The sequence below is a fragment of the Dama dama genome, chromosome 11 (assembly GCF_033118175.1).
Source record: "Dama dama isolate Ldn47 chromosome 11, ASM3311817v1, whole genome shotgun sequence".
Lineage (NCBI taxonomy): Eukaryota > Metazoa > Chordata > Mammalia > Artiodactyla > Cervidae > Dama > Dama dama.
The window spans coordinates 102,425,243-102,434,486 of record NC_083691.1 but is presented as its reverse complement, the minus strand read 5'-3'; positions in this window follow the sequence as shown (position 1 = coordinate 102,434,486).

Here is a 9,244-nt window from a genome sequence, read left to right as displayed (position 1 = left end):
ACCTGGTGTTCTGTGACAACCTAGAGGGATGGGATGGGCTGGGGGTGGGTGGGGGGCGCAAGAGGGAGGGGACGTATGCATATTTATGGCTGATCCATGTTGTTGTGCAGCAGAAACCAACACAATATTGTAAAGTGATTGTGCTATGCTTAGTCGCTCACTCATGTCCGACTCTTTGCAACCCCATGGACTGTAACCCGCCAGGCTCCTCTGTCCATGGGGATTCTCCAGGCAAGAATACTGGAGTGGGTTGCCATTCTCTTCTCCAGGGGATCTTTCTAAAAACCCAAGGATCAAACCCAGGTCTCCTGCATTGCAGGCAGATTCTTGACCATCTGAGCCCATAAAGTTATTATCCTCCAATTAAAAAACAAAAATCATTGTCCTATGCTGCCTAATATCCAATATCTGAAGACCGATGTTTTGTATATTTTGTTCAGTCTTGGCCAGCAGAAGTACCTACTCTCTCCTTTTGGACTACCTTCCCTTTGGTTTATGTTCAATTCTCTTTTCTTGGGTAACATTCACTGGACTTTCTCCTTCCAGTTACAACTACGTTTCTATAAGTAGATTTAATCTATCTTTGCAGTTTTATTACCATCCATAAAGTCTTCAAAAATCTGGCTTAGTTTTTCATCTTTTTCCAACTTGTCAGATGAAAAGTGATCTCAGAATTCAGTCTCTTGAGAGTTCTTGACCCATGCAAACCTAATAATTACTCTCTTCTTGACACTCCGTTCTCCATTCGCCTCCCTTCTGCAGTTTTCATCTTTGTGGTTTATGACTTTTGACTCCCTTTTGCTTCATGCCACCTGCACTGCTTATCTCTTCCATGCTGTTGCCATTTTAACCACTCTGATTGGCAACTTTATTCATGCCTCCTTTTGGCTTCAAATCCTTCAGTGACCTTAACTGCATATGAGATACAGTCCAAAACCCTTTGCAGGACTTACCAGACTTGCCATAAAATATCTATGTTATCTACTCTCCATGCCTCCCAGACAGACAGACACACCATTCCACTTAATTTCCATCTGTGCTCTAGCCTTATGAGACCAGTAAGAAAAAGTCACTTGTAGCCATCTGAATAGATATTTCTATTTCATACTTCCATGTTTTTGCTCTCACCCTTTCCTCTTCATAAAATGTCCTGCTCCTTGCTCCAATCCATCTAACAAACTGATATTTATTTTACAGAAATCAGATTAACTGTATCCTTTTCTATTAGGCATTTTTTAAAAAGATACACAACATTTTAATGGGCTTCCCTGGTGGCTCAGCTGGTAAAGAATCCGCATGCAATGCAGGAGACCTGGGTTCAATGCCTGGGTTGGGAAGATCCCCTAGAGAAGAGAAAGGTTACCCACGCCAGTATTCTGGCCTGGAGAATTCCATGAACTGTATAGTCCCTGGGGTCGCAAAGAGTCAGACATGACTGAGCGACTTCCACTTCACTTCACTTCACTTCAACATTTTAATACAGTAGTGTTAAGAATCAAAATGAATGCAAAAATGCATGATGAAAAAGACATCAACATTTTTAATAAAGACAGGATCAGACTCCACCCTTGCATAGCCCTGACTGCTTGTGTCACTCCAATCCTGGCCTTTGTCCCAAAAAACTTTATTTACAAGACTAGGTGACCACTGTAGCTACCAGTTTCTTTCTTGATGATGGCTGCTTTTGCTAAGTGCCAACTGGGCACCCACAAAATGTAGGAATGTAGGAGGTATTTCTCTAACCCAGACACACATTAACGACCCTACTCAAATCAACAAGCCCCTCCTGTATGCTTCCTTTTCCTACACCAATTCCTCCAAATTCTCAACAATATCTGTGAGAAAACATGTTTGATCTCATTCTGGCCTCCTTCTCCACCTTCAGCCTTTCACACCCTTTTCTCTCTTATTCTGATCCAACCACACTAGCCTCATTTCACTTCCTCAGATACAGAAGTCCTGCCTCAGGGTCTTTGCACAAGCTGTTACCATTCCTTAGGATGCATCTCTTCCTGGCCCACGCAGACATCAGATTTCAGTTTAGAAATCACCTTAAATGTGCATATATAATTTACTTATTTGGCTGTCTTGGTGTTAGTTGTGGCACGCAGGACTTTCTGTTAACCCTGACGGGCTTTTCTCTAGTTGTGCTGCATGAGCTCGTGTGTGTGCTCAGCAGTGTAGTGCACGGGCTTAGCTGCCGCACAGCGCGTGGGGTCTTAATTACCCAACCAGGGATCAAGCCCACTTTCCCTGCATTGGAAGATGGATTCCTAACCAATGGACCACGATTCAGTTCAGTTCAGTCACTCAGTCGTGTCTGACTCTTTGGGACCCCATGGACTGCAGCACCCCAGGCTTCCCTGTCCATCACCAATTCCCAGTTTGCTCAAATTCATATCCATCAAGTCGGTGATGCCATTCAACCATCTCATTCTCTGTCATTCCCTTCTCCTGCCTTCAATCTTGCCCACCATCAGGGTCTTTTCCAATGAGTCAGTTCTTCGCATCAGGTGGCCAAAGTATTGGAGTGAACAGCTTCAGTGTCAGTTCTTCCAATGAATATTGAGGACTAATTTCCTTTAGGATGGACTGGTTGGATCTCCTTGCAGTCCAAGGGACTCTCAAGAGTCTTCTCAACACCACAGTTCAAAAGCATCAATTCTTCGGTGCTCAGCTTTCTTTATGGTCCAGCTCTCACATTCACACATGACTACTAGGAAAAACAGAACTTGGACTAGACAGACCTTTGTCAGTAATGTCTCTTCTTTTCAATATACTGTCTAGGTTGGGCATAGCTTTCCATGCAAAGAGCAAGCATCTTTTAATTTCATGGCTGCAGTCACCATCTGCAGTAATTTTAGAGCCCAAGAAAATAAAGTCTGTCACTATTTCCATTGTTTCCCCATCTATTTGTGATGAAGTGATGGGATCAGATGCCATGATCTTTGTTTTTTGAATGTTGAATTTTAAGCCACATTTTTCACGCTCCTCTTTTATCAAGAGGCTCTTTAGTTCCTCCTCGCTGTCTGTGGTGTCGTCTGTGTATCTGAAGTTATTGATATTTCTCCCGGGAATCTTGATTCCAGTTTGTGCTTCATCCAGGCCAGCATTTCGCATGATGTACTTGGCATAGAAGTTAAATAAGTAGGGTGACAACATACAGCCTTGACATACTCCTTTCCCAATTTGGAATGAATCTGTTGTTCCATGTCCAGTTCTAACCGTTGCTTCTTGACCTGCATACAGGTTTCTCAGGAGGCAGATAAGGTGGTCTGGTATTTCCATCTCTTTAAGAATTTTCCAGTTTGTTGTGATCTGCATAGTCAAAGGCTGTGGTGTAGTCAATAAAGCAGAAGTAGATGTTTTTCTGGAATTGTCTAGCTCTTTCAATGATCCAACGGATGTTGACAATTTTACCTCTGGTTCCTTGCCTTTTCTAAATCCAGCTTGAACATCTGGAAGTTCACTGTTGAAGCCTGGCTTAGAGAATTTTGAGCATTACTTTGCTAGCATGTGAGGTGAGTGCAACTGTACGGTAGTTTGAGCATTCTTTGGCATCGCCTTTCTTTGGGATTGGAATGAAAACTGACCTTTCCAGTCCTGTGGCCACTGCTGAGTTTTCCAAATTTGCTGGCATATTGACTGCAGCACTTTTCCAGCACATCATCTTTTAGGATTTGAAATAGCTCAAATGGAATTCCATCACCTCCACTAGCTTTGTTTGTAGTGAAGCTTCCTAAGGCCCACTTGACTTCTCATTCCAGGATGTCTGACTCTAGGTGGCTGATCACACCATGATGGTTATCTGAGTCATGAAAATCTTTTTAGTATAGTTCTTCTGTGTATTCTTGCCACCTCTTCTTAATACCTTCTGCTTCTGTTAGGTCCCTACCATTTCTGTCCTTTACTGTGCTCACCTTTGCATGAAATGTTCCCTTGGTATCTCTAATTTTCTTGAAGAGATCTCTAGTCTTTCCCATTCTATTACTTTCTTCTGTTTCTTTGTGTTGATCACTGAGGTAGGCTTTCTTATCACTTCACCACTAAACGTGGCACGAGGCTGAGGCACTCAGCATTTCCTGAAGATGCACGTGGAACGGCTGCTGGTACTTGGTATTCCATCTATGTCATGGATTCAACACGGTGTCCAGATGGCAGTCTGCAGCAGACAAACTCTCCATCTAGCCAAAGCAATGGTTTTTCTGGTAGTCACATACACATGTCAGAGTTGGACCATAAAGTAAGGCTAAGCACCAAAGTATCAATGCTTTCGAACTGTGGTGCTGGAGAACACTCTTGAGAGTCCCTTGGACTGCAAGGAGATCAAATCAGTCAATCCTAAAGGAATTCAACCCTGCCTGTGCATTAGAAGTACTGAAGCTGAAGTTCCAATACTTTAGCCCTGAGGTGAAGAGCTGACTCACTGGAAAAGCCCCTGATGCTGGGAAAGATTGAAGGCAGAAAGAGAAGGGGGCAACAGAGGATGAGACAGTTGGATGGCATCAGTGATTCAATGTACATGAACTTGGGCAAACTCTGGGAGAGGGTGTGGGACAGGGAAGCCTGGCATGCTTCAGTCCATGGGGTCGCAAAGAGTTAGACATGACTTGGCAACTGGACAACAACAACGAATCTACTTGATTCCCTTAATTCAGAGAGGGAGCCCTTGGCCATTGAACATGTTAGAACAGAAGTCAGAAAACATCTTTTAATGATGTTTCCTGGCCTTTGAGGCAAGTGTGACTAGCCACTTCTTTGTTGCTCCTGCTCTGGAGGGAGGAATGACCAGTTTACTGAGAAAACAATGAAATCCTATTTAGACCGTCAATTCAGTTCAACTCAGTCGTGTCAGCCCCAAAAGACAAAATCTACCACTGTTTCCACTGTTTCCCCATCTGTTTGCCATGAAGTGATGAGACCAGATGCCATGATCTTAGTTTTCTGAATGTTGACCTTTAAGCCAACTTGTTCATTCCCCTCTTTCACTTTCAGCAAGAGGCTCTTTAGTTTTTCTTCACTTTCTGCCATAAGGGTGGTGTCATCTGCATATCTGAGGTTATTGATATTTCTCCCGGCAATCTTGATTCCAGCTTGTGCTTCTTCCAGCCCAGCGTTTCTCATGATGTACTCTGCATATAAGTTAAATAAGCAGGGTGACAATATACAGCCTTGACGTACTCTTTTTCCTATTTGGAACCAGTCTGTAGTTCCATGTCCAATTCTAATTGTTGCTTCCTGACCTGCATACAGGTTTCTCAAGGGGCAGGTCAGGTGGTCTGGTATTCCCATCTCTTTCAGAATTTTCCACAGTTTATTGTGACCCACACAATCAAAGGCTTTGGCATAGTCAATAAAGCAGAAATAGATGTTTTTCTGGAATGCTCTTGCTTTTTCAATGATCCAGCTGAAGTTGGCAATTTGATCTCTGGTTCCTCTCCCTCTTCTAAAACCAGCTTGAACAACTGGAAGTTCATGGTTCACGTATTGCTGAAGCCTAGCTTGGAGAATTTTGAGCATTACTTTACTAACGTGTGAGATGAGTGCAACTGTGCGGTAGTTTGAGCATTCTTTGGCATTGCCTTTCTTTGGGATTGGAATGAAAACTGACCTTTCCAGTCCTGTGGCCACTGCTGAGTTTTCCAAATTTGCTGGCATATTGACTGCAGCACTTTCCCAGCATCATCTTTTAGGATTTGAAACAGCTCAACTGAAATTCCATCACCTCCACTAGCTTTGTTCGTAGTGAAGCTTCCTAAGGCCCACTTGACTTCTCATTCTAGGATGTCTGGCTCTAGGTGAGTGATCACACCATTGTGATTATCTGGGTCATGAAGATCTTTTTTGTACAGTTCTTCTGTGTATTCTTGTCACCTCTTCTTAATATCTTCTGCTTCCGTTAGGTCCATACCATTTCTGTCCTTTATTGAGCCCATCTTTGCATGAAATGTTCCCTTGGTATCTCTAATTTTCTTGAAGAGATCTCTAGTCTTACCCATTCTGTTGTTTTCCTCTTATTTCTTTGCATTGATCGCTGAGGAAGGCTTTCTTATCTCTCCGTGCTATTCTTTGGACCTCTGCAGTCAAATGGGTATATCTCTCCTTTTCTCCTTTGCTTTTTGCTTCTCTTCTTTTCACAGCTATTTTCACCCTAAAGAGTTCTTTTTCTACTCTGAGCATTATATTTGCTAGCAATCTCTCAGATTCAGATCTTTTTAACAGAAAATTAAATTAAGCTAGTGTAAGAGACACTTCCTTACATAGGAGAGGGCCTTAAATGCTGTTAATCTGTGTGATTAAGTAAAGTACAACCTCTGTGCACCAAGGATAAACTGTAGGATGGCTTACTGCTATGTTCTTCCAGGAAGGCCTGGAGGCTTTCCATTTAGAAACTCTCATGAGAACATGGATCCCGGACAGTCCACCTTTAACTACTGAATATTTATTAATATTAAAGCAAAGCAATGCACTGTGAGACAGATATTATTAGAAATATTTTTATTTAAAGTCAGACAATAGAAAGATGTCACAGAAGAAAACTACAGAAACTTGCAACAACAGAATGCAACTTGGAAAAGTTACTAGTAAATGAGAAGGGGGAAAATAAGATATTCCTGATGTTACCAAGGAATTTGTTAGTCCTGGTGTAGAATAATTTATCAGTTCAGCAAAGTATACCCTTTGCTGGTATCTTTTGAACAGACAACAGATTAATGATCTAGTTAATCTACTAAATTAATAGCTACTGAAATCCTCCAAAGTGAAACAGTCAAGAAAGCATTTCCCCAACATTTGAGATATGTGGGGAATTGAAATAATAACTGTAGGAAGTTTTTTTTTTTAATTAAAAAACACTACATCATACCAAATAGGTTTAATCTGGATTTCAGCTTACAGATGGTGCTTATAAATCTCATAGGAAAAGGGTGACCAGGGGTGGACACCCCTCACCAAACACACACTACATCCTTGGACACGAATGCCATCAATGCCCTCACCATGGGCAAGCACAGCAGCCTAGAAATGACAAAAAATGAAATGACCTGGGCACTGGAACCCGGGATCGATACTGAGCCCTTTCTGAATCCTTGGTGGGGGAGCAGTGGGTTTAAGATAAGAAACATAAAAATTTTTTTTAAACTTTGGCAAGTAAGCATAGAGATGACTACTTCTCGATTGTCACTTTTAAAGGAAATATTCTACCTCAGGAAAAGATATTCTCCTATCTTATTTGACTTCTCTCTCAAATATTTGGAGGGCAAATTCCTATAAAATAGAGGTGGACTAAAACCTCTTATCTGCAATAATTAATTTAATTTGTCACCTTCTCTATTTAAAAAGTATATAAAATGAAAAAATAATAAAAAGCATATAAAATGTAGAGTCTATCATTAATGACAAGTCCCCAAGACCATGCTTGTAATGGAAGTTTGGAATAGAGTCTATCATTAATGACAAATCTCCAAGACCTTACTTGTAATGGAAGTTTGGAAACAACGTGATTAATTTTTTAAAAATTGGGCCTCTGTGTATGTAATTCCTTTACAATAATCTATATATCAGATTCCTGACAAAATAATATTACCTAATGCAAATTTCATCACTCCTCTCAACCTTAACACCCTCATAAGTACTCTAAAATTAGTAGAGTACTGAGCCAAGGAGCAAGGAGCTTGATAATTTACAAGGTTTATTTTTTTTCTAAAATGCTATAACTAGCTATATAATAACCTTTTTGTCATAAATTCTAAGTTTAAAAAACAAGAGAGTCAATGATAAACCAAGCTATAATATATTATTTCAAGAACTCACAGTCATTGGGACAAACAGATTTTCTTTTTGCCCACAATGATTTTCCCAACTGTAACACATGACTGTTGTATTCCAAAGGGTAATGAAGGTCAAAACACAAGACTCAAATTTATTCATAGTGTTAGAATAAAATGCTATTGGAAATTCACTAGGTTAGGCATATCTTTGTAATTCTGGTTGAATTTTCAGGAGAATCGGAAGGGGAAAATTAGAGAAACATTTTAAAATGAAAACATGAGACTCTAGTATGCAGTTCTTTCAAAGTACAGAAAGAATCCTTCACAGATCTATGGCGATAAATTATTGATCTAGTCAAGCTTCCAAAATGAAGTAGTTAAATCATCTTGTAAAGCTTGGAGGACTCTTAGAATCATGAATTATTGTAGAAACATGTAACTCTTAATAAAAGCTGCCATAACCCTTCGTTCACATTGTTTGGGTGGGTGGTGGGAAGAAGAGACAAGAAAAGAGAAGGCTGGTGCCCTGTGTCTAATGAAAGAGGCATAATTTAGGACCATACTCTTTCTAATACAATCCAGAAGTCCGCCACATCTATTGTGGCAGATGAAGGCACCTGCAAAATCCAAACTCGGATGGACGCTGGGAAGCAACCAAGAAGCAGTTAACAAACACCTATCGTGTGCACAGAACTGGGCTTGTTCCCACGGGGAAACAGGAGAACAAGGAGACGCAGATGCGTTCAGCCTCAGAAGCATAAATTCTAAGACCTACTTTTCATTTCTTATTTTAAATTCAGAAATCCTCAATGTTATGTTGGCATTAACTTAAAGTCCTTTCTTAGGTCTGTATCCTTTCCATGAAAGCCAGGCTAAATTTGGGTTTTGTTAAAACTGGTAGGTCCTGCTGATAAAACATACTCAGAAACAAAACCCCAGCAGTACAGCACCTGGTAACTACTGAAGCTGGTTCTGCAAATCACAGTAAGTTACTTGGGGGAGAAGGCATTACATAAACACGAAGTCGTAACACATAAGTGAGGAAAACAACTTCAAACACTCAGACACTCCTCAGTTACATTTTGTCAAGGCTTACACTTCCTAAACTAAGCCTTATTTAAACTAAGCAAATTTACTAATGATTACTAAACTTTGAACATAATATTATCAAGTGCTCCCAAACCATTTCTGAAGAGATGATTATAACTCTTCATCCTAGAAATTCCCAGAAAGCCCGATACTGAAGGAGTCAGGGGCACTATCAGTGGACTGCTTGACTGCAGATCAGCCCTCCAAGGTACGGCCTTTCACACAGACAGCCCCTGCGAGGCACAGTCCTCAGCCCAGAAGAGTGAACTCAGGGAGAGTGTCTCTATCACGAGACTCTGTGCTGTGCAAATGGCAATATATTGACAAGCCCTAACATCCAAGTCGCTAGGAATTTCCAAAATTCAAGATGCCATTAACCAAAGGAA